This window comes from Myxine glutinosa, chromosome 2, assembly GCF_964187855.1.
Source record: "Myxine glutinosa chromosome 2, kmMyxGlut1.1, whole genome shotgun sequence".
NCBI classification, from domain to species: Eukaryota; Metazoa; Chordata; class Myxini; order Myxiniformes; family Myxinidae; genus Myxine; species Myxine glutinosa.
Window position 1 is genome coordinate 98,604,524 of NC_136262.1, and position 25,908 is coordinate 98,630,431.

At 44.4% G+C, this 25,908-nt stretch overlaps 1 protein-coding gene across 5 annotated transcripts in view; it reads right to left on the reverse strand.

Annotated features, from left to right (window-relative positions):
* LOC137421530 (immunoglobulin superfamily DCC subclass member 4) overlaps window positions 1-25,908 on the reverse strand; it is a 178,498-nt gene that overhangs the window by 88,153 nt on the left and 64,437 nt on the right. The gene's annotated exons all lie outside the window — the stretch shown is intronic.

Here is a 25,908-nt window from a genome sequence, read left to right on the forward strand (position 1 = left end):
TCCACCTGAGAGGGACATTCAAAAACCTATAAAAATGAGACGTGGTGGTGTAGTGATTGGAGGATCTGCTCTGGGACTGTGAGGCAGCAGTTCAAACCTGATTCCGATTGAGTCATACCAAAGACTTTTTTTTTTAATGCTTGCTTGATGCTCAGCATTTATAAAGGATAAGGCATAGACAAACAACCATTGCACATGCTTGATGGGCCGAATTGCTTCCTCGTGCATTGAAGTACCTTGTAAGGGAACTAGTTTTATCTGTTTATTTTAATTTATTTTTATACTTGGGAAGGGGTGAGGATGGTTTAATGGGTGTAGAAAAGATCATGGTTTTGTATGGGGATTGATTTGCGATGGGCGATGAACAGCTCTATTAAAGACCTGAAGGGGAGACTGAGATTGAAGAGAGTGGTGGAAGTTGGTTCCACAAAACAACGAGTGGAGAGGAGCGGTGTTCTGGATTTTCACCGATTCACTGGGAAGGTGTTGCTGCAGATACTGGGGGGGGGGGGGGGGGGGGGGGGGGGGGGAACAAAGCATGTAGAGGACAGAAGGTGCAAGACCAGAAAAGAGGCAGAAGAAGACAGAGAGACCACTAACCTGTTAGCGAGGGCAAAGTATAGGCCCATAGCTTCAGCTTCATCATGAGAGATTTAAATAATCTCGACAGCCTTGGTTTCCATGGCGTCAAGCTGAGCAAGGTGTGAGTCAAGGTAGTCAGCCCAGAGGGGGAGAGCAGTATTCCATCAAGCTGCGGATGAAAGCTTCTTGGTGGATATATATTTATTTATTATTAACGTTATGGAAGACACGTCCAGGTTAAAAAAATAAATTTAGAACATAGAGTTAATACAAAAGTAGTAAGAAAACAAAAAAATGTATATTTATTCATATTTATGCCACCTATTGTTATTCATTATCTGGCTGGTCATGGATTATTTGGTATCTCGTTCACATAACTTTTTTTTGAACGTCCCACTCTTCCCCCACCACCACCTCCCTCCACCACCACTCCTCCCATTTCCAGTAACTCTGAACTACCTATTTATTAAATATCTCTTACAAATAGTGCAGGATTGCCATGAAAGTAGGCAGGAATCAAGAAAGGTTATATAATCATTTGTTTGCGTTTTAAAGTGATTTGAAAAGTTTTAGAGTTGATTCAGTGTCTAGCATTTTGATGGACAACTCTTTCTCTCCAACACGTCTTGAGCAAATGTCGTGTGAATGGCTCGATCCTCCTGATTTATCGTCGTGTAATACGCGAAGCTTGAAAGGAGGCAGCATCACTTCTTCAGAAAATTCTGTAAACGAAGGTCTTTGAAACGCTCAGCTGCAACGATGCCCACCGTAAACAGATTATTGGCGCTGAGGAAGCGCCTCTAGCGAATGACTTCCAGCAGTGTAACGCGAATTCCTGTCACAGGAATTCTGAGATCATAAGTGTGACGTGCAGTTCCTGATTGGTTCGTGTTGGGGACTTCTGGGAGAGGCTTCATAAACAAATATCCACCATTTTATTAACTCGCATAGCTTTGAGGCCTGCTTAGTTAGGCCCGTGCTGTCTTTCTCCCTCACACAGGTTATTTCAATTCTAATTCGATATATCATTTCATTTTAACAGTCGCTAACATAGTGTTAGACTCGGTTGAAAAAATTGCCAAGATATATTTTTTTAATCGCTGCACGGTCGGTCATACACCGCCTAAAATAACAGACGGGAAAATGGCGAGATATATTAAAAATTCGTGGCGGACTTTCCAATTCCTTTGCATTAATTAAATAAAATAATTCTGTATACTGATTTTTATTGTCATATTCTTCATTATGCCTATGTACTCTGAAATAATGAGGAATCGGGAATAACAAAAGTGGATATGTCAAATCTTACTCGATCCCATATTACATGTACTTTCATGCATACAAATTATACTTCCTCCTAGAAATTCCATGCCCGAACCTCAGCGCAATCCAAGAGGATTCACTTGTTTTTGTAGATGTTGCAAAGGGTCCAAGGACTTCTGCAACTGCCTGCGCAGCATGCACCATTTAGGCCCTTGGAAATGGCAAGCCATATTCATTAACATCGATGAGTTTTGCAAAGTGTTTTTAGTTGTTGCCAACTGCATGAAGGAAAGCTGAAAATCACAACCGATAAGTTATCTTCAAAGCACGCGGGCAATTTTAAAGCGTCGCTTTGTAAGGTAAGTGGTCATGACATCATCGATTTATCTGTGGAAAGAGGAAAAGGAGTGGGAATGACAGAGTCAAGCTGAATCAAATGCTACAGTCCATATTTAAATCCATAAAGTTTTGTCGAAATTGGAATGTTTGTGTTGAAGTTATTTTTTAATATAAATGGTTCAGTGTTATCTGGGACACCGTCGCATGTATATTTTCAGTTAAAGTTCCCTTAACATCAAATTGCACTTCAATTCATGCCATTCGTTATAACTTCGATTCATGCCCTGAAAATAAAAACTTTCCTTGAGGAATCTCTGGTTTATTCACCTGCGACGCAAAAAATAGTAACTTGTTAGAGGAATTCCGGTGCTGTAACTATTACGCAATAAAGTGTTGAAAAGGAAACCCTTCCTTATAACCTAGGCAATCAAAGTCAGCCTCTTGGCACGTGATGGCTTTCTTGGGATTACAGCTGATTAGGAAAGTGGACGCATAATGATGTAGGTTGTTAAAGATGACAAAATGTTTATTATCTGCTTTTTTGTGGATGCAGTGAAATAGATGGTCACATAAATCCAGGTCTTTCCATAGTTAATAAAGGTTCATACACATGCTCAGTACTTACACAGTGACACCACAGATACCTAAAGGTCAAATGGCCGACTGGTTTCTCCCTTGTTGGGCCATCGTCATGTCTTGAGTTGCTTATGGGTCTCTGTGTGTGTATTTTAAATGGAATAAAGCAAAGGAACCTACAATACAAATAGGACTGATGGAATGGATGAGAGAACAAATTGATAAACACAAAATACCAAACACAAATAGCTTTATGGTTGGAGGAGGTAGAGAAATATGTAAAAAGGAGAGTCGTTGATTTGAAAAGAAAAGTTTCAATCAACAACCTGAAGGTAACATGAAACAATCTGGAAGCACGTCATTATTTAAAACAGCTTGAAAAACTATGTTATTGTTCCAAATAATGACACATATGTAAATGAAAATGTACATATATACTGTGTATGTATATATGTATATATAATTATATATATATATATATATATATATATATATATATAATATATATATATATATATATATATCTATATATACATATATATATATATATATATATATATATATATATATATATATATATATATATATATATATATATATATATATACATATATATATATATATATATATATATATATATATATATATATATATATATATATATATATATATATATATATATATATATATATACCCGGTACACCCGGTGTGTACCCCGGTTTAGAATAGGTACACCGTTTCCCTGCGCATCGTAAGAGGTGATTAAGGGTTGGCGTCAGGTAGGCCATCCGGCCATAAAAACATTGCCTCAAAAAGGGAACCATGATTGTCATGGGGCCCGCAAGGCTAACCCCCACTCTAGTGGGGGAAATGGCCTTAAAACGAGCATACATTCATTCATTCATATATATATATATATATATATATATATATATATATATATATATATATATATATATATATATATATATATATATATATATATATACATACAGACTTGGCATTTAATATGGAATATTTTTTTTCTTGACTTGGGTTTAATTTCTGAACTCAGTATATCAATCTGGTGACTTTATTTTACGCTTCGGTGATTTCTTTGTTAAAAGAACCATGTCACTGATTGTCTGTCGCAGCAAGAAGTCAATAACAGGATCATATCACAGGTGGCGTGAAAAAATGTACGGACAGGTACATTTGACGATTGGCTTCACAATCGGGTATATAAGGGTTGTTGCGTTCTGTATTCGTGGAAAACAACTGCTGCACGTCTACAAAAGTTATTGCCACTTCCCCTGGAGATGGTCCGTCAACTCGACAATGCTGTTTGTCATTTAGTGGTGGCTTTACGAAATTCCGGCATGAAACAGCGTGCTATTGCTTGGCAGTATGGCATCACTCAAGGTCAGGTGTCAAAGATCCTGAAACGAAATGCTCAGAGGGGTGTCCCTACTCCAATACTGAGGCCAGGACGTCCCCGCGGAACCACAAGGAGGGATGATCGCCAGCTGCACCGGTTAGTCCGCAATGGCCGTACCAAGTCAGCTAATCGGCTTCGGGCTGAGTGGCAGCAACTGACAAATGTGCCTGTATCCAGAAGGCTCGTCGACCAACGACTGGTTCAAGCAGGCTATCGTGCCAGGCGTCCCCTGAGAAAGCTACGTCTGACCAGACAACACCGCCAGCGCCGATTGCAGTGGGCCAGAGAGCACCGTCAATGGCAGCCAGGATACTGGAATCACGTGAACTTCAGTGACGAGTCTAGATTTCTGGTCTATCGTCAAGATGGCCATGTCCGAGTGTGCACACAAGTGCAAGAAGCCTACAACGAAGATTGTATAGTGCCAAGAGTCCAAGCTGGAGGTGGTGGGGTGCCCGTTTGGGCTGCTTTTCATGCAGGGGGCAAAACTGACCTGGTTGTTCTGAATGGAAACCTGAACCAGTTCAAGCACAGGGCCATTCTGGAAGAAACATTGCTTCCATTTGTTCGTGCAGCTTTTCGAGGAAACTTTGTCTTCCAAGATGACAATGCCCGGCCTCATCGTGCTCGCATGATCCAACACTTTCTTCCTGACCGTGGTGTAGAGCATATGGAGTGGCCTGCCATGTCCCCGGATATGAATCCGATAGAGAACTTGTGGACAGAATTAACGCGTCAAATTGGCAACTTGGACCAGCAGCCTGCCTCTGTGCGTGAATTGCAGCAGGCTATTGTAACTGCATGGCAAGCGACTCCTGTCCAAACCTTGGCAAATCTCGTGAACAGCATGCCTCAACATGTACGTGCTCTCCTGAATGCTCGTGGGGGTTACATGAAGTACTGAACTGTAATTTTACTGTCCGTAATACCAGTCGTAATTTAACTTTTGTTTTTGTTAAAAAAAATTTTGGCTAATGTGCAAAATAAAGAGATACTTCTGGAAAACGCACAGAAGTTTAACACAGTACTGTCCGTGAATTGAGTTCGATATCAGTTCACATCACTTTCAAGGATCAATTTATTTGCTTCGAAATGTCAAATGTGCTTTTTGTTTCTTTTAAAGGTCACATTAACAAAATCTAGAATAATTTCAACATAATTCCAATGAACTTTTGGTTCTACGTCATCTTGAAAAGTAAGTTCACCCCCACAAAAAAAATATTCCATATTAAATGCCAAGTCTGTATATATATATATATATATATATATATATATATATATATATATATATATATATATATATATATATATATATATATATATATATACACAAAGAATTAAGTTAAGCACCCCCCCCGTTTTTTTACAACCTCGCACATTACAAGTTTGTTGTCGTCAAAACAGTGTAATATACCCATGATATTGCTATATTTTCTGGAGAAGTGATATTATGGTCACATAAAAACATAACAATCATGCCGTTTTCAATATTTTATTCTGAATAATTTAAGGTGAAATTTTTTGGGAATTTTAGGCATATTTTCACCTCAATTTAAGTATGGAGCTATAGGTCCATCACGGACAGTGTGGATGACGTTTATGTTTTCTAACGTACAGTCATTGTTCTGAGAAGACCTCTAGCGATCTTTGCGTCAATAACGTGTGTAGGACCCACGTGATCGGATCACTGACTCAACCAATCACTTTTTTTCACTTTGATCACTCAATTTCATCAATGGATAATTGCTAATGTCATACCAATCATTATTTGATCTCACATACCTTAGAATATATGCCAATGTATACATATACACAAAGAATATATATTAGGGGGTGCTTACCTTAATTCGTTGTGTAGGGGTGCTTAACTTAATTCTTTGTGTATATATATATATTATATATATATATATATATTATATATATATATATATATATATATATATATATATATATATATATATATTGTAACGAATTTGAGAAGTGTAACGGTTTTGAGAAGTGTAACAATTTTGAGAAAGTGTAACGAATGTGAAAAGTATGGTTTTGTTGTGTGTAACACCCTCGTAATGTAAATAATGGTCGCAGCCCGTCCTCCTAGTTAATTCCATGAAACTTACACACAGGCCACGATATATCTTTTTAAATAGCTTATTTCCTTATTCTATGTACGCTAAATATGTGTTTCCCACTACATTGACTCTGCATTGTATCAAACGAAATAAGCGTAGGCCCCTTTCAATTTCCCCAATCATCTCCGCTCTCCAAAGTTCCTTTCAAAAGCGGTGCGAGTGGTGTTCAATCCCGCAAGCCGCCATTGCCCATGTGCTAATCTCGGAGAAGAGGGGGGTAGGAGCCGCCAACTCACAGGCGTGGCACGTCGTCATGATCAAAGGGGGAATCGGACAGCCCTAACAGCCAACCAGCACCGCGGTGAGCGACCGGGTAGGCGTGCCCTCGCAGCCGGCGGCTTGATTCCGACCCGAGTAATAAAAGCGACTGGAAGGGACTGCTTCGGGAGATGACATGAGAGATGAGAGGAGAGATGAGCTGTGAGCTGAGCTGTGAGCTGTGAGATGAGAGACGCTCCAAACCAAAAAGGAGAGGTACTTGGAGAGGAAACAAGCTTTGGAGAGACGCGCTGAGGAGGGAGACGGCTCCACCAGAAGGAGAGGAGCAGGTGTGACCGAGCCAGCGCATGACGTCCACAGCATCAGCAGCGTCGACGCGACCGAGGGTTTTCCCACCAAAAACGCGAAGAATTGGGAGCTGCTACCTCCAGCCCTGCCGGTTGCAGGGACCTGACCCTACCTCCCTCTCCAGCAACCCACCTCCGCCATTCCTGCCTGCAATTTCCCCCGTGTAAGTGTGAACGTCGTCTGTCCTAATCGTTGTCCTGGGGTTAAGTAAATTGAATAGTATAAGCTAACGATTCACTGTGTGACTGCTTCTTCCATCCATCGCTTGTAAATAACTTTGATCGCTCCTTCTTTTTGCTTGTGTGTATAATAAATCCTGTTATTCCTCCGTACTCTGTCTTCTTCTCTCTTCCTTCTCTTTCGGTCGCTTTAGAGGTTTCCAAATTGAATATCTGTGGTGCGATCTGGTCAACGTTGGGGGAGTCGGGCCAATCGGGGATCCTGTAACGGTCACGGTTGACCATCCGCTCGGCCCAAAGTAACATCTTGTCCGCGACCCGTAACAATTGGTGTCTAGGAGTGGGATACGAGGCCCGAACCAAATTTTTAAAACGTGTAGAAAAAAAATTTGGTCAAAATTACGAGCTGCCGAAATTGTGTTGTTTTATAAAACCCGAATTTTGAGATCGCGCCATGGACAATCAAGGCGATCGGATGTCGGTGGGGGAGATAGACGGGTTAGGGGTAACCCAGGTCCTCGGGGAAATGTATGTGGAGGAAAGGGAGGAGGAGAGCAATGGCAATGTGGTTGAGGGAGTATCAGGCGCACAAAATGGCGGCCTCGCGCACGAGGTTACGGGCGTGCAAAATGGCGCCTCGCACATGGCCACGGCGCCCGCAACCGTAGCCACGCCGCTGGTGGATTTGAACCTTTTTTTTATACAAATGAAGGCCCTTATGGCCCAGAATAGCGAACAATTGGAACAAAGAATGGGCAAGCAATTGAGGAAGGACATGGGGTCCAATAGCGAGAAATTGAGGGAGGACATGAGGTCCAATAGCGAGAAATTGAGGGAGGACATGGGGTCCAATAGCGAGAAATTGAGGGAGGACATGGGGTCCAATAGCGAGAAATTGAGGGAGGACATGGGGTCCAATAGCGAGAAATTGAGGGAGGACATGGGGGCCCAGATCGGAGGGTTAGGGAGTAGAATAGAGGGATTAGAAAAAAAATTTGAGGGGTTAGACAATGGGATAAAAGAGGTGAAAAATGGGTTAATGGGGTTAGAAAATAGGATGGAAGACAAATTGCGGGAAATAGGGGAACAATCTGCCCGGGAAATCAAACGAATGGGGAACCAGATAGAGGAGGTGCAAATCGGGTTAGAAAGTAAACTGGATGCTCAGAGGGATGAATTGGGACAGATGAGGGTAGCATCTACAAAAGAGAGGGAGGAGATGAAAGGGGAGATACGACGAGGTGTAAGTGAGGAGGTTTCGGGGCTACGCGAGGAGGTAAAGCGAGGTGAGAAGCGTATGGAGAAAGAGGTGAGAAATGGGACGGCAAAGCTACAAGGGGGAATAGAAGATCTGACGGAGGAGGTGGAACAGCTGACAGAGGGACAGACGGAGTTAGTGGAGCAGGTTCAAAGGAACACTGCGGTACTAGGAGGGTTAAAGGCGACAGAAAAAGAAATTAAAAATGACTTGATAGCGACACAGAGGCAATGTCAGATGGTACGTGAGGGACTGACAATGAGGTTGGACGAGGTGACAGAGGTAATGGAGACAAAGGACCGGCAGGTGAGGATGCACATAGAGACGGTCACGGTAGCCTTAGAGGACGCACTTGAGGAGACGCACCGGGAAATAAAAGAGGTGAAGCAAAAATTAGAGGAAGTGGAAATAGAGGTGAGTGAAATTAAGAAGGGACGGACAGAAACTAAGAGGGAGATAAAGGAGGAAGTAAGGGAATATGTACAAGGTCGGTGCTCAACTCATGATGTGCTGCTCACTAACCAAATAAAGAGTTTGCAGATGGCAGAGGAGGTGCGACGAAGAGGTGCCAAGGTGAGTGGTGATATAATCGGAAATGTACATGATGTGAGGGGAGCTTCAGTCGGCTTGGGGGTTGTTGTGGACCCGGGTGTTCGTGAGAGGCCGTTGGTGAAGTGTGCGACAGGTCTGGTGTGCGAAGGAAGAGGTGTGCGAGAATGTCCGACCATGGGGTGTGTGAGGAAAAAGGGCGCGCCAAGGAGTGAGTGTGTTGTCGAGAGTGAGTCGGTAGTAGCGCGTGTGCGAGGGAGCACATGGAAGCGCGTAGTGAGAAGTGTTACGGAGGAAGTAACGAAAGAGTGTGCGCAAGAGGATGCGCGAGAAAGGTGTGTAACGGACAGGTGCATGGGGAAAGAGTGCGCTGTCAAGAGTAAGGGGGAATGCACGCCTGTGGTGAGTGTTACAGAGGATGTAACGAGAAAATGTACGCCTGTGGTGAGTGTTACAGAGGATGTAACGAGAAAGTGTACGCCTGTGGTGAGTGTTACAGAGGATGTAACGGGAGAGTGTGCGCAAGAGTGTGCGCGAGAAAGGTGTGTAACGGACGGGTGCATGAGGAAAGAGTGCGCTGTCAAGAGTAAGGGTGAGTGCGTGACCGAGAGTGGAGGTGAAAGTAGTGAGAGTGACACGGAGCGTGAGTTGGTTGTGACAGGTGAGCGAGGATGTACACCTGGCATGGAGGATGCACACCTGGAATGGTAGAGCGTGTGTGGGAATGCACACTTGAGTTGGTAGTGAGGCACGTGGTTGGGTGTGCGAGTGAGAGCACACCTGTGATTGTCACAGAGGAGGTGACCGAGGAGGGGGCGCGAAGAGGTGTGTTGGTGAGGTGTGCGAGCGACGAATGTGTGCCAAGGTGTTCGGTGGTCAGGTGTGTGACCAAGTCTGTGAGTGGAATGAGTGTACCTGGGTGTGTAAGAGAAGGTGCAATGACCAAGAGCAGGGAGACGGCTGGATGTATGAGCAAGAAAGGGGTAGCGTATGCGTGTAAGCATGCAGGTGAGGCATCGACGGTAACCGGGTTAGCGGTTAGAGCGACTTATAGCCGAATCGGGCCCTCGGTGCGTGCCGGGCTTCGCGTGCCGCGAGAACCAGCGGGGGTCCGAAGCACGGCGGGTTCGAAAGGACCGCCGTACGTGATCCACGCTGGGCCGCGTTCCGAACGGCCGCGTCCATGCTCCACTAGGCGGAGCGGGCATCCCGAGAGGGAGGGTCGTCATGGCGACCCCCTTTTGTGGAGACGTTCCGGCAGGTCGAGATCGGGCCATTGGACGGCTCCGTGCCGAGGTGGTGCGTGGGATCTCGGCCCGGGTAAGCCTCCTTCCCTGCACCGAATGTCGGACGCATCCAACCGCCGGCACCAAACAACCCGCATTCATTGCTCGGCTGTACGAAGCCGGGCTGTAGACGTGAATTGGCGCACTGAGAGGATCTAATAAGTAGACGGGTGATGAGGTTAGTGTTTTGGACCCAAAATTAGAAAAAGGCAAAAATTGATGATTGGCAAAGGATTGGCAGAGATGATTGGTAATGGTACAGTGATTGGCAGATGATTGGCAAATTTTTGATTTGTTGGATTTGGACGAGCGAAATTGATAGTAGGACCTCCCCGATGTGGTGGGATGGCAATCCACCATCCCTCACAGGGGGGGGGCAAAGGAGCACTAGATTATGGGGTTGATGGCAGTGAAAACTAGCCCGGGTGGGTTAGGATATTGTGTGTAGGGATCTAGCGAAGATGACATTAGGTAACGTTAAGATTAGTTAGTGACTGATACCTGTAGTGGGGACGCAGGTAGTTTAGTGTGGATGATAATGACGTGGGAGCGCAATAGTTTAAAGGGGCGACTGGGGAGCGCAAGTTTCAGAGGGGAGTAGTTAGATGAGATGATGCCGTGTGTGAGGATTGAACAGGTGTGATTGAACAGGTGTGATTGCACAGGTGTGCAACTGAACAGGTGAATGGAGCAGTGTATGAGGGAGTAGTGGTGATGTGTATTGTGATGACCAACTGGTCCAGGAAGAGGAGGAGGGTGCAGGTGGCACCAGGTGTGAGTGCACAGGTGTGCAACAACAGGTATGGAGAATGGTTGTGGGGAATAAATGGTAGTGTGGAATATCTGGAGTATTGGAATGGATGGTCGTGGAGTGAGTATGGTGGAAACAATGGAGTGGAGTGGATGGTGCGAAGGTGTGAATGGGGGAAGGATGGACCCCCATCACGAATACCCCGGGCGGGTAGTGTAAGTGTTAGGTAGAGGGTATAGGTAAATTGTGGTTGGATATTGGCATCTGTGGTGCGAGGTGAAAGAATGGTATTTGGATGGGTGCATTAGTGTTGTGGAAATGGCTGGGCGTGTAGCCTGTTAGTGTGTGTAGTTGGTTTGGGCACTCCACCACTGTGAGGATGTCGGCCAGGTGAGGCCGCAGGTGGGCTCTGGGAGCCGGTAGTTGTGGATGGGGCCCGAGGATCCGGAGGACGGACCCGGGTAGCCCAGTGCCAGAGGGCACCAAGGGGTGACAGAGCCAGGAGGGGCCTTCCCCAGTTAGTTAGGTTAGGGTGAGGAGCTAGGTAAGCTCGGGTGGCAACTGCAGTGGTGAAGGTGTGCAGGTGGGTAGACCTGCTGGGAGAGCTACACGTCGCAGCCCAGAAATTGTGCGAGGGCACCGGGAGATGAATCGGGGGAGTGAGACCCCAAATTGAGAAGCACCACAGTTTGGGCAATGGGAATTGGTTTTTAGAACCCATAGTGTAAGTTGGCCAATGGATTGGCAGGGAGAGACCCCGGGTAGTGTAAAGTGTGTTAATGTCATTTAGAGGATAGTTAGGATTGGAGTCTCCTCGCACCATCTGCATCCACTCACCTGAGGTGACAGGTACTCCACACCATGCCATGTTTTGATTATTTTTTACTGTGCAAATGTTTGGAATGTGAGACGCATCATGACGTGGGTGTGACATTGTGCTTGATGTTCCATCTCTTCCTCCTTATGAGGAATGATGATGAATTGGGTGATGGCAAATTTTGAAGTAGAGGGATTGGAGACGAATTTGGTGTAGAAGGGAAAGATGGGGAAGACAAGACGTAGTGACGAATTTGTAAAGGTGTAAATTGTTGTAAATATGGGGTAAGGGCAAGGGTAGTGTAGGTGACAGGGGGGGGGGTGACGTACGGTAGGGACGAGTTTTTCTCACTTCGCTCTCCGTACGCACTTCACCCTGCATTGCCTTTATTGACGTGTACCCTTGTGACCTTACCCCTCGCTCATTTGTCTTCCCCCCTTTTGTCTCCCACTTGAGGACCTGTGCGCCATTGGGCGCTGAGGGGAGCGTGCGTGAGATGGCCATTGTGCGCACGAGATTCTCAGAACCAGCATGCATTGCGTTGATGTACCACTTTATGGACCGCTGTTCTGCGGCCAAGTACCACTTGATGGACCCCAGGGTCTGGGGCAGGGCACCTCTGTTGGAGACCGGCCATAGTGGCCAGGGAATCTTGCTTGCAGACCTCGGTAAGGTGGCACCTATGCCAAACAGGTGGACCACCCTTAGTTGGCCCCTGAGGCCCTAAATAAAAATGAACACAAGTTGTGCTTTTTATTATTTCCAAGTAGGCCGCATGAAGCCAGAAGACGTCGGGAAGAACATCGGCCCAGCAGAGAAAGAGAAGACCACCACCAGTTGTTTTGTTGTGTTTATTATGAACAGTGGTGACTGTGCACCGAGTGGTGCTTTTGGTGCTTTTGGTGCTTTGTGGTGCTTTTGGTGCTTTGTGGTGCTTTTGGGTGCTTTGGTGGTATTGGTACTGGTGCATCGATGCAATGCGTGCTGTCTCCTCCCTCCCAACAGGAATTTCTTTTTCTTGTTCCCTAAAAAGAAAAAAAACACAGGTCCTGGGTTGCGTTGTAAATAAGAAATAACGTCACTGTAAATAATGCGCCCCACCGTAAATGTATAGCTTGAAAACAATGCCGTAATTTGGTTATTCTGTGGGCGCAAATCTGATAGACAGGGTGCAATGCAGCAGGGGGACATATTTATTTGTGTTTTAAGATTGTCACACTCAGGGTCAGGTTAATTGTAGAGGGAATTACACCTACGTGTCACACTAAGTTAAAGTTTTGTAGGCCCGAGCATTGGGCCTGAAGAAAGGAGGGTGCAGTGTAACGGATTTGAGAAGTGTAACGGTTTTGAGAAGTGTAACAATTTTGAGAAAGTGTAACGAATGTGAAAAGTATGGTTTTGTTGTGTGTAACACCCTCGTAATGTAAATAATGGTCGCAGCCCGTCCTCCTAGTTAATTCCATGAAACTTACACACAGGCCACGATATATCTTTTTAAATAGCTTATTTCCTTATTCTATGTAGGCTAAATATGTGTTTCCCACTAGATTGACTCTGCATTGTATCAAACGAAATAAGCGTAGGCCCCTTTCAATTTCCCCAATCATCTCCGCTCTCCAAAGTTCCTTTCAAAAGCGGTGCGAGTGGTGATCAATCCTGCAAGCCGCCATTGCCCATGTGCTAATCTCGGAGAAGAGGGGGGTAGGAGCCGCCAACTCACAGGCGTGGCACGTCGTCATGATCAAAGGGGGAATCGGACAGCCCTAACAGCCAACCAGCACCGCGGTGAGCGACCCGGTAGGCGTGCCCTCGCAGCCGGCGGCTTGATTCCGACCCGAGTAATAAAAGCGACTGGAAGGGACTGCTTCGGGAGATGACATGAGAGATGAGAGGAGAGATGAGCTGTGAGCTGAGCTGTGAGCTGTGAGATGAGAGACGCTCCAAACCAAAAAGGAGAGGTACTTGGAGAGGAAACAAGCTTTGGAGAGACGCGCTGAGAGGAGGGAGACGGCTCCACCAGAAGGAGAGGAGCAGGTGTGGCCGAGCCAGCGCGTGACGTCCACAGCATCAGCAGCGTCGACGCGACCGAGGGTTTTCCCGCCAAAAACGCGAAGAATTGGGAGCTGCTACCTCCAGCCCTGCCGGTTGCAGGGACCTGACCCTGCCTCCCTCTCCAGCAACCCACCTCCGCCATTCCTGCCTGCAATTTCCCCCGTGTAAGTGTGAACATCGTCTGTCCTAATCGTTGTCCTGGGGTTAAGTAAATTGAATAGTACTAGGGCATGCCCGTACGTGGGTGCCCGTTCCTTGCCAAAAAAAAAAAAAAACGCTACCCGTACGCTCTACCCCGCCCGTACGCCCGTACGCCCGTAAACAAAAAAAACAACGCTCTTCGCTTCCGCCCTTCGCTCTGACTGAATTGGGAGAAATAATGCGCATAAGAAATCGAGAAATTATTATTTTCTCCGGAAGAAATCGAATTACGAACCGTAATGGCGCACGCGCTCGGCTCGGCTCGCTCTCACATCGGCCACGCCTACGCAACAACGCGTTCTGTGATTGGCTGCCGGAAGTGCAGTCTTCACTGTCCGGAAGGTCGCAAATCGCAGTTACGATGAATCGCAAATTAGTTTTAATTAGTTTTAAAACATAGTTTAACGGCAACATAGTTTTCCAACGTGAAATAAATGAATACGCTCTCAAATGTGCCGTCCGAGGCAGAGTCTGTTCGCCACGTTCGGCACACGTGATAGCTCGCTGCTCTCTGATTGGTTGAATCGTTTTTTGGACATAGCTCGGTAACTACTTCTCCGATTAATATGAAACCTTGAAAAGGCACATCCTCGGGTCCCCAGCAATATACCTGGCAAGTTTAAAGTATATCGGACCCGTGGTTGTCGAGAAACAGCGGTCACAGACATACAGACATACAAACATACAAACATACAAACATACACACAGAGATTACTGGAATTATAGATAGATAAGCTAACGATTCACTGTGTGACTGCTTCTTCCATCCATCGCTTGTAAATAACTTTGATCGCTCCTTCTTTTTGCTTGTGTGTATAATAAATCCTGTTATTCCTCCGTACTCTGTCTTCTTCTCTCTTCCTTCTCTTTCGGTCGCTTTAGAGGTTTCCAAATTGAATATCTGTGGTGCGATCTGGTCAACGTTGGGGGAGTCGGGCCAATCGGGGATCCTGTAACGGTCGCGGTTGACCATCCGCTCGGCCCAAAGTAACATCTTGTCCGCGACCCGTAACAATATATATATATATATATATATATATTGTCGTGTCCGTGGCCGATAAATACCGGTCTCGGAAGGATTAGCCGAACGAGCTTCAACTCCAAGGCGTTCAATCAAAAATGCCGGTGTTCTTTACACGAGGGAAAGAAAAATGACGAACTTACCTTCACGGGTCCCACCGGCCATCCTCGAACCTGCGATAATTAATTCAACCGACATGGATTTAAAATGTACAAAAATACCGGCTATATAGAAGAAATGCCGGCAAACAAAATAACACACGGCAAAATAAGATTCCTAAATGGAGCGCTCCCACACAGACCCGTATAAACACAAAGGGAAAAATAAAGGTGAAAATAAAGTGTTTTTTCCAACTAGGCACTTAGCTCTGAGCATCTCCTGGACCCCGTCGGGAATTGTCCAGGCCCTGAGCACGCAATCCGGGTGCGGCACAGGCCCTGGCGGGAAGTATGCCTCAGCGCGCCCTCATTCACTCAGCCGCGCTTGTCCTCGTCATCCGCCTCACCAGCACCCACATCTCTCAGCGCAATAGCGCTATGAACTGTGACTGCATGGCACCAATGTTCCAATGCAAGAGGGTGGAAAATGTCGGAACACGACCGTTCGTCACCAGATCCCGAAGCAGAGAGAAAGCCAAGAGAGATATAAAATGCCGACTGCACGCGATCAAATCCAGAAGCAGAGAGCGAAAATGTCGGCTCTCCATCTCCTTTGTACTCAAGGCTCTGACGTCATCCAACGCCGCCCGTGCATGCTCCTATCAGCCAGGCCCTCTCTTCATTGCTCGACAAATCTCACAAATCACTGCTCCCTGGGGTGTGGCCTCCTGGACCTACCTGCTTGATGTTCTCACACGTCGGTGGTATCATTGTTGGTTCTCAAAGTCCTCTTTCCGGTTAACTTTTATTTAGTGTCTTTTAATGCGCTATTGCGTGGATTTGTGTGTGTGCTGCATTGTCATAAGGAACAGAGGAAAACTAACAGAGGCCATTACATACAGGGGATTCATTACCCATAATCCCTAACTCATTAACATAACACCACCCCTCTCATGGGGACACTTATACGCGCTTACACGACATCTGGTCTAAACGAATTTCCTGCTTATGTACATGGGGGTTCTTCTTCCTCATCGAGACATATGGAGCATGGTATCTATATACTTCTACCTGGATGAAGGTAATCATTGCCTACCCCCCACAAACGTAACAATATATTAGGGTGTGTCACTGCATATGGGAAAAAAACTGAAGGTGGTCCATTTCTTTCGCTCACTTTTTTCAATTAAGCCACTGAAGGAGAAAACACCACAGACAAATTTTCATTGGAGTAAGACGTTTATTTAGGTGTCGCTCATCAACTACAAAGTTTGTACACGACATAATACATATTCTGGGATTGAGTTCCCCGTACTGATTATTTCCAGTGGAAGTAACTCTATGAAAACTATGTCTGGTTTAACGCTCTTAATATTTAAAACATTACAGCATATGAAGACATAATTTGTGTTTAATATTTATAAAAAATACATTTTGCTAATACACTTTGTTAAGGACGTATTGAATTTTAGCATTTTTCAGCGAAGAAGGTCCTTCATGTTTGCTGTCTTTGGGTACGCTCGCCGATGATCCTCTGCCAACTGGATCATGTATTGGAGCTGATTCTCGTGCTTGGTACACCCCTTTGCCGTGAACTCGTGGATGAGGGCCACTCCTCTTTCAGCAGTATCGTTAGTCACGAGGAGCTTCCCGACCCGTTCCTTCCGCATATTATACCAGTCTGATGTTATCGAGGCCGCAGGGGGCATTGACAAGAACGCAGTATCAATTTCAAGATGGTGGAAGATCCTCTTAGTTGTGGAGGTGAAGAGGTCCGGAAGATCTTTTGCAAAGGCGTCTCTTGCGACGGCCAACACACGATGGCTGGGCTCGAGGGATTTTTCCACAGAGTTCATGTGAGAGACCATCTTGAGTTTCTCAGCATCTGCAACATCGTCGCCGAAGAGAGTGAGACCCACTGTAACTTCAGACAAGTACCATACATGCCAACTCATCGCCTTCGTGCCGGCTTCCTTGCAGTATAAATAGGGTTATTAATTCACTGTGCGCTACATATATATATATATATAGTTGCGGTTTTGAGTCTGTCACGTGAGTGTAATAAAGGTTAAAGTCTGTCCCCCATAGTTAGTCACACAAGCAACATGTAGCCTCGCAATAGCATCGTTATGTCTTAGTATTTGTGAGCTTAGTTCCCTTCCAGTGTTAATTCTGCGTTGAGTAGGAGCCAGAAGGATAGGCCCTACTTGCCACCGATTTCCCAGCCACCCTAGCCTCGATCCAGTTTGTTAAGCATTGGGTGATCATTGGCCGAGTTAACACGAGGTAGGCCTAGGAAGGATCGGGGCGGAGTCGAGGTGGAGCGGCAGAAGCAATGTCGGTAAGCACGAGCCGCCAATCAGAGCTCGAGGGTGGTAGCGGCGGCGTGGCATCAGAGGGCGTGGTGAGAAGAGTCTGGTGAGTTCCAGAAGGTTTGGGGGGCGTAGTTATAAAACCCGCTGCGCAAAGCCCTCGACAGGACTCGCAGAGGAGAGGGAGAGATAAGAGGACTTGCATCGAAGGGCTAAGAGGACTTGACTTGCTGCGAGAGAGAGAGATAAAAGGCCTCGCGTTGTACTGCCTGATGAACTTGACCATTGCACGAGAACGCGCGCGCTAACCAACACCAAGTGTATTGAGGAAGAGGAGTTGGTCGCTACATATACGCGGGCGCAGCCAGACGCGCCGATAACGAATATAGCGCATTTCAGCCGCATGAATGAACGAGGCTGAGTAACCGCCAGCCACGCTAAAGTCCGCCCTCTGCCGTTTCGCCCCGATCATCCCTTTGCACGAGAGACGCGCTACGAGTCCCTGCCTTTGCCTGCCACCATCTTCGCGGTACGTGCCGGGGACCGTGGAGAGCCGGACGGAGGCCGTCTCTGGACGACGACATCGACGCGTGGGGAACACCTGCCCATCTGCAATCCCCTGTGTGAGTGTTGTGAGATGGGCCCGTTGTCCCAGGGATAAGTTAAGACTGTATAAGGCTACTCTGTTTCTCTTCGTCCTTGAACTGTATATACGTGTGGGAATAATTAAACCCATCTGTTCTTCCTTTCTTCTTGATTCGATCGTTACTGTGGTTTCTCCATTTGACGAAGCGTGGCACGAATAAGATCGCTCCAATCGGGTTCCACTATCTAAAACTGTGCGGGCCAAGTGTATGCAATCCGCTCGGCGTACTAACATCATGCGTGGTTCGTGCGAGGCTTGTTTCCTCGCTCCCAGTGCAGCGCGGGTACTTAGGTACGAGCGAAAAGTAGTCCCGAAACCCTACGACGCGTGTGTCCGGGGAGGGACGTAATAAGTCTCGGTTCCGCCAGGCCAATAAAGACAAGGGGATTAATCCCCCCTTGATAAGGGGAAGAAGGCCGGCGTAGAGAACCGCAACAACATGTATATGTACATATGTATATGTACATGTATATGTACATGTATACATACATATACATACTAAAACGGCACTCGGTAGAGCGAATACCTCCGCCAGGCTGAACAGTATATGATTTGTATCCTACTGATAGGCCGGATCTGGATTCGGACCTGAACCAAAATCTAATCGACTTGTTCTTGTCACCTAACCAACTCGTCCACCAAGTTTATTCATAACTTGTCCATGTTTAAATTTGTAACCTTGTTTAAATATGTTATATATTGCTTTTCGTCCGATCTCTCAATGGTGAAGAATCACTTAACATTAAAGAATTCTCGTATCCGAATCCATATTCAGATCTTCACCAAAATCAAGTCGATTCGTCCTTGTCACACACCCAAATGGTCCACCAGGTTTCGTCCAAATCCGTAAACAACTTTTTGAGATATCGTGCTATGTATCGGTTTTAGCCCTATCACTCAATGGCGAAGAATCACTGAAAAAATTCTCATATCCGAATCCAGATCTGGGTCTTCTCCAAAATTGAACCACTTCTTCCTTGTCACACACCCAACCTCTCCACCAAGCTTCGTCCAAATCCGTCCACAACTTTTTGAGATATTCTGCTATATATACATATTTTGGCCCTATCTCCAAATGGTGAGGATTCACTTAAAAAATTATACTTGCCAGATACGAATCTAGATCTTCATCAAAATCGAATCATTTCGTCCTCATCACATACAATATCTCTCTGCCAAATTTCGTCAGAATCTATCCACAACTTTTTGAGATATTTTGTTCACAAACAGACAGACAGACAGACAAACAAGAAGACGTCATGCAGAGCACTATATTTGAAAAATCCACCCCCCCCCCCCACCCCCCGAAAAAAAGTTGCAGTTTATCCAGCAAATTGTCCATTTCATCAAGATCAAAATTGACGATCTTGATCAAAGCTCGGGTCAATAGGATGAAAAGTGACGATTTTTAGATGAAAATTCATGATTTTAGAAGTTTGACATTTGACCTTTTGACCTCAAAAAGTTGGTTTCCCAATTGAGTGAGGCACTTTGCAAATGGAAGTTAATTTGTCAAGTCAATCGGATGAAAATTGATGATTTTTCAGATGAAAATTGATATTGGAAAGTTGACCTGAAATTGACTCTTGACCTTTTGACCTAAAATAGTTGGTTTCCCAATTCAGTGAGGCACTATGCAAACGCTGTTCTATTTTCAAGTCAATCGGATGAAAATTGACAGGTTTTCAGATGAAAATTGTAGATTTTGGAAGTTTGACCTTAAGTTGACCTTTGACCTTTTGACCTCAACATAGTTGGTTTTCCAATTTAGTGACTCAATATACAAATGTTCAATTTTCAATCGGATTTAAAATGGCGATTTTAGAAATTTGACCTCCAGATGACCGATGACCTTTGACCTCAAAATCAATAGGCTTCTCAATTGTGACGACCTCTACAACTTGGTGAAGTTTCATGAGAATCAGTTTAGAATTGTGACCTGTGGGCTGGTGAAAACAAATGAAAAATCACTCGTAGAGCGACACTTGGCAAAACAGAACAAAGTAGAATGGCACTCAGTGGAGCATCCTTTTGACCTCAAAAATAATTGTTGGTTGGCTTCAATGAGCTGATATGAAAATCCTATTCAGTTTTCAAGTCAATCGGAAGAAAATTGAGGATTTTAGAAATCTGAAATTGGTGACCTTTGGCCTATATTGACCTTTTGGCCTATGCTGATCTCAAAAATTGTTGGTGGTTGAATTCAGTTAGCAGATATGTAAATCCAATTCAAATTTCAAGTCAATCGGATGAAAATTGAGGATTTTAGAAATTTGAAAAAAAGTTGACCTTTGACCAGTTTTTCAGAACCGACAGACAGAATAACAGATGCAACCAACCAATATACTTGAAAAATCTTCGATTATCCAATCTTCGATTTTTCAAGTAACAAACAGACAGGGGTGAAAACATATCCTCCATCCACCTTTGGTAGCAGAGGTACTTTATATATAGTATATTGTTGCGGTTGTGCCATAAAGGCAAACCCCCTATAGTTCGTTGCACGACAACATGTAGCCTGCAGTATTTAGATATGTCTTATTGAATGTAAAGATTAGCCCTTTCCCATTATGTAGTAATCAAGACCAATATGCGTTGAAGTTAAGCAGGATGTCAAGCCTTCGTGTGGCTGGGAGAAGCCATTACAAATGAGCAGGAAGGCGTGGCCAAAAGTGAAGCCCACGTGACCAATGAGGAGGCGGGAACAAGTCCCCGGCATGTGACCAACCTCAACCAATAGGAGGCTGTGGAACATTTTGAAGGGCGTGGGCGGGTCTGATAAAAAACCCCCGTCCAGCGCATTATCATCATCTTGCTTTGGCTTTCGCCACGTGGACGACACCCCTCTTGGACTCTGCCTCGCCGACGATAGTGCTCTTTGCTTTGGATTTTCGCTGCGCACAGGACGACATCTCTGTTGCTTTTTCGACTTCGCGAGGACAAACCTGAGCTCTTGCCCTTTTCGCCACGCCCACGACAAGACCTCGCTTGCTTTTTCGTTCCTCCCACAACACGTGTTTGGCCTTTGTGTTCTTCGTCAACACCCATCGCTTCTGCGCCGATCTCTTGCGCCAGCCGGCTGACCTGCAAGCTTGTCCAACCTGTGCTGAAGTTCATCTACCTGCGCTGAAGTTCATCTACCTGTGCTGAAGTCCGTCCGTGCCAACTTCGAGGCGGCGGTTCGTCCTTTGGACCTTACCTCATCCAGGCTGCACGTACGGATCGGGTATTGAACTGCGAGCCACACACACCAGACCACGTGGCCAATTGCGAGGCAATCCCAGCACGTACATCGGTACGATAATAACCAGTGTGTCTTTTCCCCTGTGTGAGAGTGAGTGTGTCAGAGTGTGAAGGCACCAGTGGGGTTTATTACTAGGTAAGAGTTGATAAGCTGTATCTTTTGTGTATTCTCTGTGCCTTCTAAATAAAAGGCTGTACATTTGGTTACTTTCCAACCTGTTCGGTACGTCCTTTCTCCATTGGCCTAGCATCATCCAGGACCGAATTTGGCTAGATTAAGGTCCATAAATCTCGTGAGGTAACGCCGCTTTCCACACCGTGAAAATCCGCTCGGCACGCAATTGAATAAGGTGTGTGAAAGCGAAGGTTCGATCCCCGGTTTCTCCGGTCACGTGTCTTGAAGGTATTTGGGAATATTGACCAGTAAGCTCTTCGACGCGTAGCTGGGAAATTGGCGATCGGAATTGCTTAGCAATCCGTCAACCAAGAACTTAGTTGTGGACGGCGGCCTCAGTGGACCCGGAGTTTGAGGGGGAGCAGGGCATAAACCCCCCTTAGTACGTCGACGAACCCGGGATCCGCAACAATATATATAATCAGAAGAAATTAAAGAAGTAGCAGACGTAAATTAAAGGGACGATCGATGTTTTCTTTCCTGACAAGCTTTCGACCAAACAGCTCTCAGTCTTCCTCAAGTTCAACAATATATACATACATTTCGTTACCTGAGCAGCCACACTTACTTGAGGCAGAAACATATATACATAAATTAATATACAGACTTGGCATTTAATATGGAATATTTTTTTTATTCTTGACTTGGGTTTACTTTCTGAACTCAGTATATCAATCTGGTGAGTTTCTTTTACGCTTCGGTGATTTCTTTGTCAAAAGAACCATGTCACTGATTGTCTTTCGCAGCAAGAAGTCAATAACAGGATAATATCACAGGTGGCGTGACAAAATGTAAGGACAGGTACATTTGATGATTGGCTTCACAATCGGGTATATAAGGGTTGTTGGTTCTGTATTAGTGGAAAACAACTGCTGCACGTCTACAAAAGTTATTGCCGCTTCCTCTGGAGATGGTCCGTCAACTTGACAATGCTGTTTGTCATGGAGTGGTGGCTTTACGAAATTCCGGCATGAAACAGCGTGCTATTGCTTGGCAGTATGGCATCACTCAAGGTCAGGTGTCAAAGATCCTGAAACGAAATGCTCAGAGGGGTGTCCCTACTCCAATACCGAGGCCAGGACGTCCCCGCAGAATCACAAGGAGAGATGATCGCCAGCTGCACCGGTTAGTCTGCAATGGCCATACCAAGTCAGCTAATCGGCTTAGGGCTGAGTGGCAGCAACTGACAAATGTGCCTGTATCCAGAAGGCTAGTCAACCAACGACTGGTTCAAGCAGGCTATCATGCCAGGCGTCCCCTGAGCAAGCCACGCTTGACCAGACAACACAGCCAGTGCCGATTGCAATGGGCCAGAGAGCACCATCAATGGCAGCCAGGACACTGGAATCACGTGACCTTCAGTGACGAGTCTAGATTTCTGGTCTATCGTCAAGATGGCCGCGTCCGAGTATGCAGACAAGTGCATGAAGCCTACAACGAAGATTGTATAGTGCCAAGAGTCCAAGCTGGAGGTGGTGGGGTGACCGTTTGGGCTGCTTTTCATGCAGGGGGCAAAACTGACCTGGTTGTTCTGAATGGAAACCTGAACCAGTTCAAGTACAGGGCCATTCTGGAAGAAACATTGCTTCCATTTGCTCGTGCAGCCTTTCGAGGAAATTTTGTCTTCCAAGATGACAATGCACGGCCTCATCATGCTCGCATGATCCAACACTTTCTTGTTGACCGTGGTGTCGAGCATATGGAGTGGCCTGCCATGTCCCCGGATATGAATCCGATAGAGAACTTGTGGGCAGAATTAACGCGTCAAATCGACCACTTGGACCGTCACTGCATGGCAAGCGATTCCTGTCCAAACCTTGGCAAATCTCGTGAACAGCAGCCTCGACGTGTACATGCTCTCCTGAATGCTCGTGGGGGTTACACGAAGTACTGAACTGTAATTTTACTGTCCGTAATCCCAGTCATGATTTAACTTTTGTTTTTGTTGAAATTTTTTTTGGCTCATGTGTAAAATAAAGAGATACTTCTGGAAAACGTACAGAAGTTTAACACAGTACTGTCCGTGAATTGAGTTCGATATCAGTTTACATCACTTTCAAGGATCAATTTATTTGCTTCGAAATGTCAAATGTGGTTTTTGTTTCTTTTAAAGGTCACATTAACAAAATCTAGAATAATTTCAACATAATTCCAATGAACTTTTGGTTCTAAGTCATCTTGAAAAGTAAGTTCACCCCCACCAAAAAAATATTCCATATTAAATGCCAAGTCTGTATATATATATATACAATATTTTTGACCACGACTGTGTATATATATATATATATATATATATATATATATATATATATATATGTATATATATATATATATATATATATATATATATATATATATATATATATATATATATATATACATATATATATATATATACATACAGTCATGGTCAAAAATATTGGCACCATTGCACCTTTTTCAAATAATGCACCATTTCTTCCAGAAAATTGTTGAAATTAAAAAATCTTTTGGTATCCACATATGTATTTCTTTGCTTTGCAGTGGAACAAAACAAAAAAAGCTGAAATAATTACGAAACCTTAGCTTATTCCACACAGAAATCATAAAATGGACCAGACAATATTATTGGCACCATTTAAAAGGTGTTAGAAATTATTAGATTTCAAGCAAGTGATTCTCCTTTAATTTGAAATAGAACTCACCTGTGGTGAGTGGCAGGTGCCTGCAATATAAAAATCACTCATTCAACCAGTTTGAATAGAGAAAAGGAGTCATTCTGCTGTTTTATGTCACTGTGTGTACTGCAATGAGCATGGAGAAAAGAAAGGAAACCAGAGAATTGTCTGAGGAGTTCAGACATGAGATTGTGTCCAAGCATGGACAATCTCAAGGCTATAAGTCCATCTGCAGAGACCTTGATGTTCCTGTGTCCACCGTACGCAATCTTATCAGGAAGTTTAAGGCCCATTGCACTGTAGACAACCTCCCTGGACGTGGCCGCAAGAGAAAACTTGATCAAAGAATGCAGCAGAGGATTCTTCGAATGGTGGAGAAAGCACCTCAATCAACTTCGAAAGAGATTAAAGCTGACCTTCAGACACAAGGTACGACAGTTTCAACTTGCACCATCCGTCGCCAACTCAATGAAAGAAGGTTCTATGGTAGGAGACCCAGGGGGACCCCACTGATGAGAGAGAGCCATGAGAAAGGCTGACTGGAGTTTGCCAAAACACACCTGAACAAGCCAAAATCCTTCTGGGAGAATTCCCTGTGGACAGATGAGACCAAATTAGAGCATTTTGGTAAAGCACATCATCTCTATGTTCACAGAAAACAAAATGAAGCCTTCAAAGAAAAGAACATCTTCCTACAGTCAAACATGGAGGAGGTTCATTGATATTTTGGGGTTGCTGTGCTGCCTCTGGCACTGGGTGCTTGTAATGTGTGCATGGCATCAGGAAATCAGGAGATTATCAAGGTATTTTGGAGCGCAATGTTCAACGTCGTGTCAGAAAGCTGGGTCTCTGTCAAGGTCATGCGTCTTGCAGCAGGACAATGACCCCAATCACACAAAAAGCACCCAGGAATGGTTCAAGACAAAACGCTGGACTGTCCTGAAGTGGCCAGAAATGAGTCCAGATCTAAATCCCATTGAACACCAGTTGGGAGAAGGCTCCTTTCAAATCTGGGAGAACTGGAGCAGTTTGCACAAGAAGAGTGGGACAAACTGCCGGTGGAGAGGTGTAGGGAGCTCATTCATGGCTATTGGAAGCGCTTGACTCCAGTTATTTTGTCCAAAGGCTGTGCTTCCAAATGTTAAGTCTTGGGTGTCGATAATTTTGTCAATGCCATTTCTTTTCATTTCCTGATTTAAAAGGATATATTATGTTCTGAATCAAAAACGAAGGTTCTGTAATATTAACAGTGAAATAAAGAATTGTGGAGACCAAATACTTTTGTCAATTTCAACTTATTTTTCGAGAAAATTGTGAGTTATTTGAAAGCAGTGCAAGGGTGCCAATATTTTTGGCCAAGACTGTATACATATATATATATATATATATATATATATATAGATATATATATATATATATATATATAGATATATATATATATATATATATATATAATATATATATATATATATATATATATATATATATATATATATATATATATACATATATATATATATATACATATATATACATATATATATATATATATATATATATATATATATATATATACATATATATATATATATACATATATATACAGTCACATGAAAAAGTAAGTACACCCCATGTAAAGTTTTGACTTTTTCAACATATTTCAACATACAGCTATTTGATCTTCATTTAAACAATATTGAAAGATAAAGGTGATATAATATAACAAATAACATGAAACATTTACATTTTGTAGTCCATTGTATAATTTAAATAAACATAAATGCAAATTT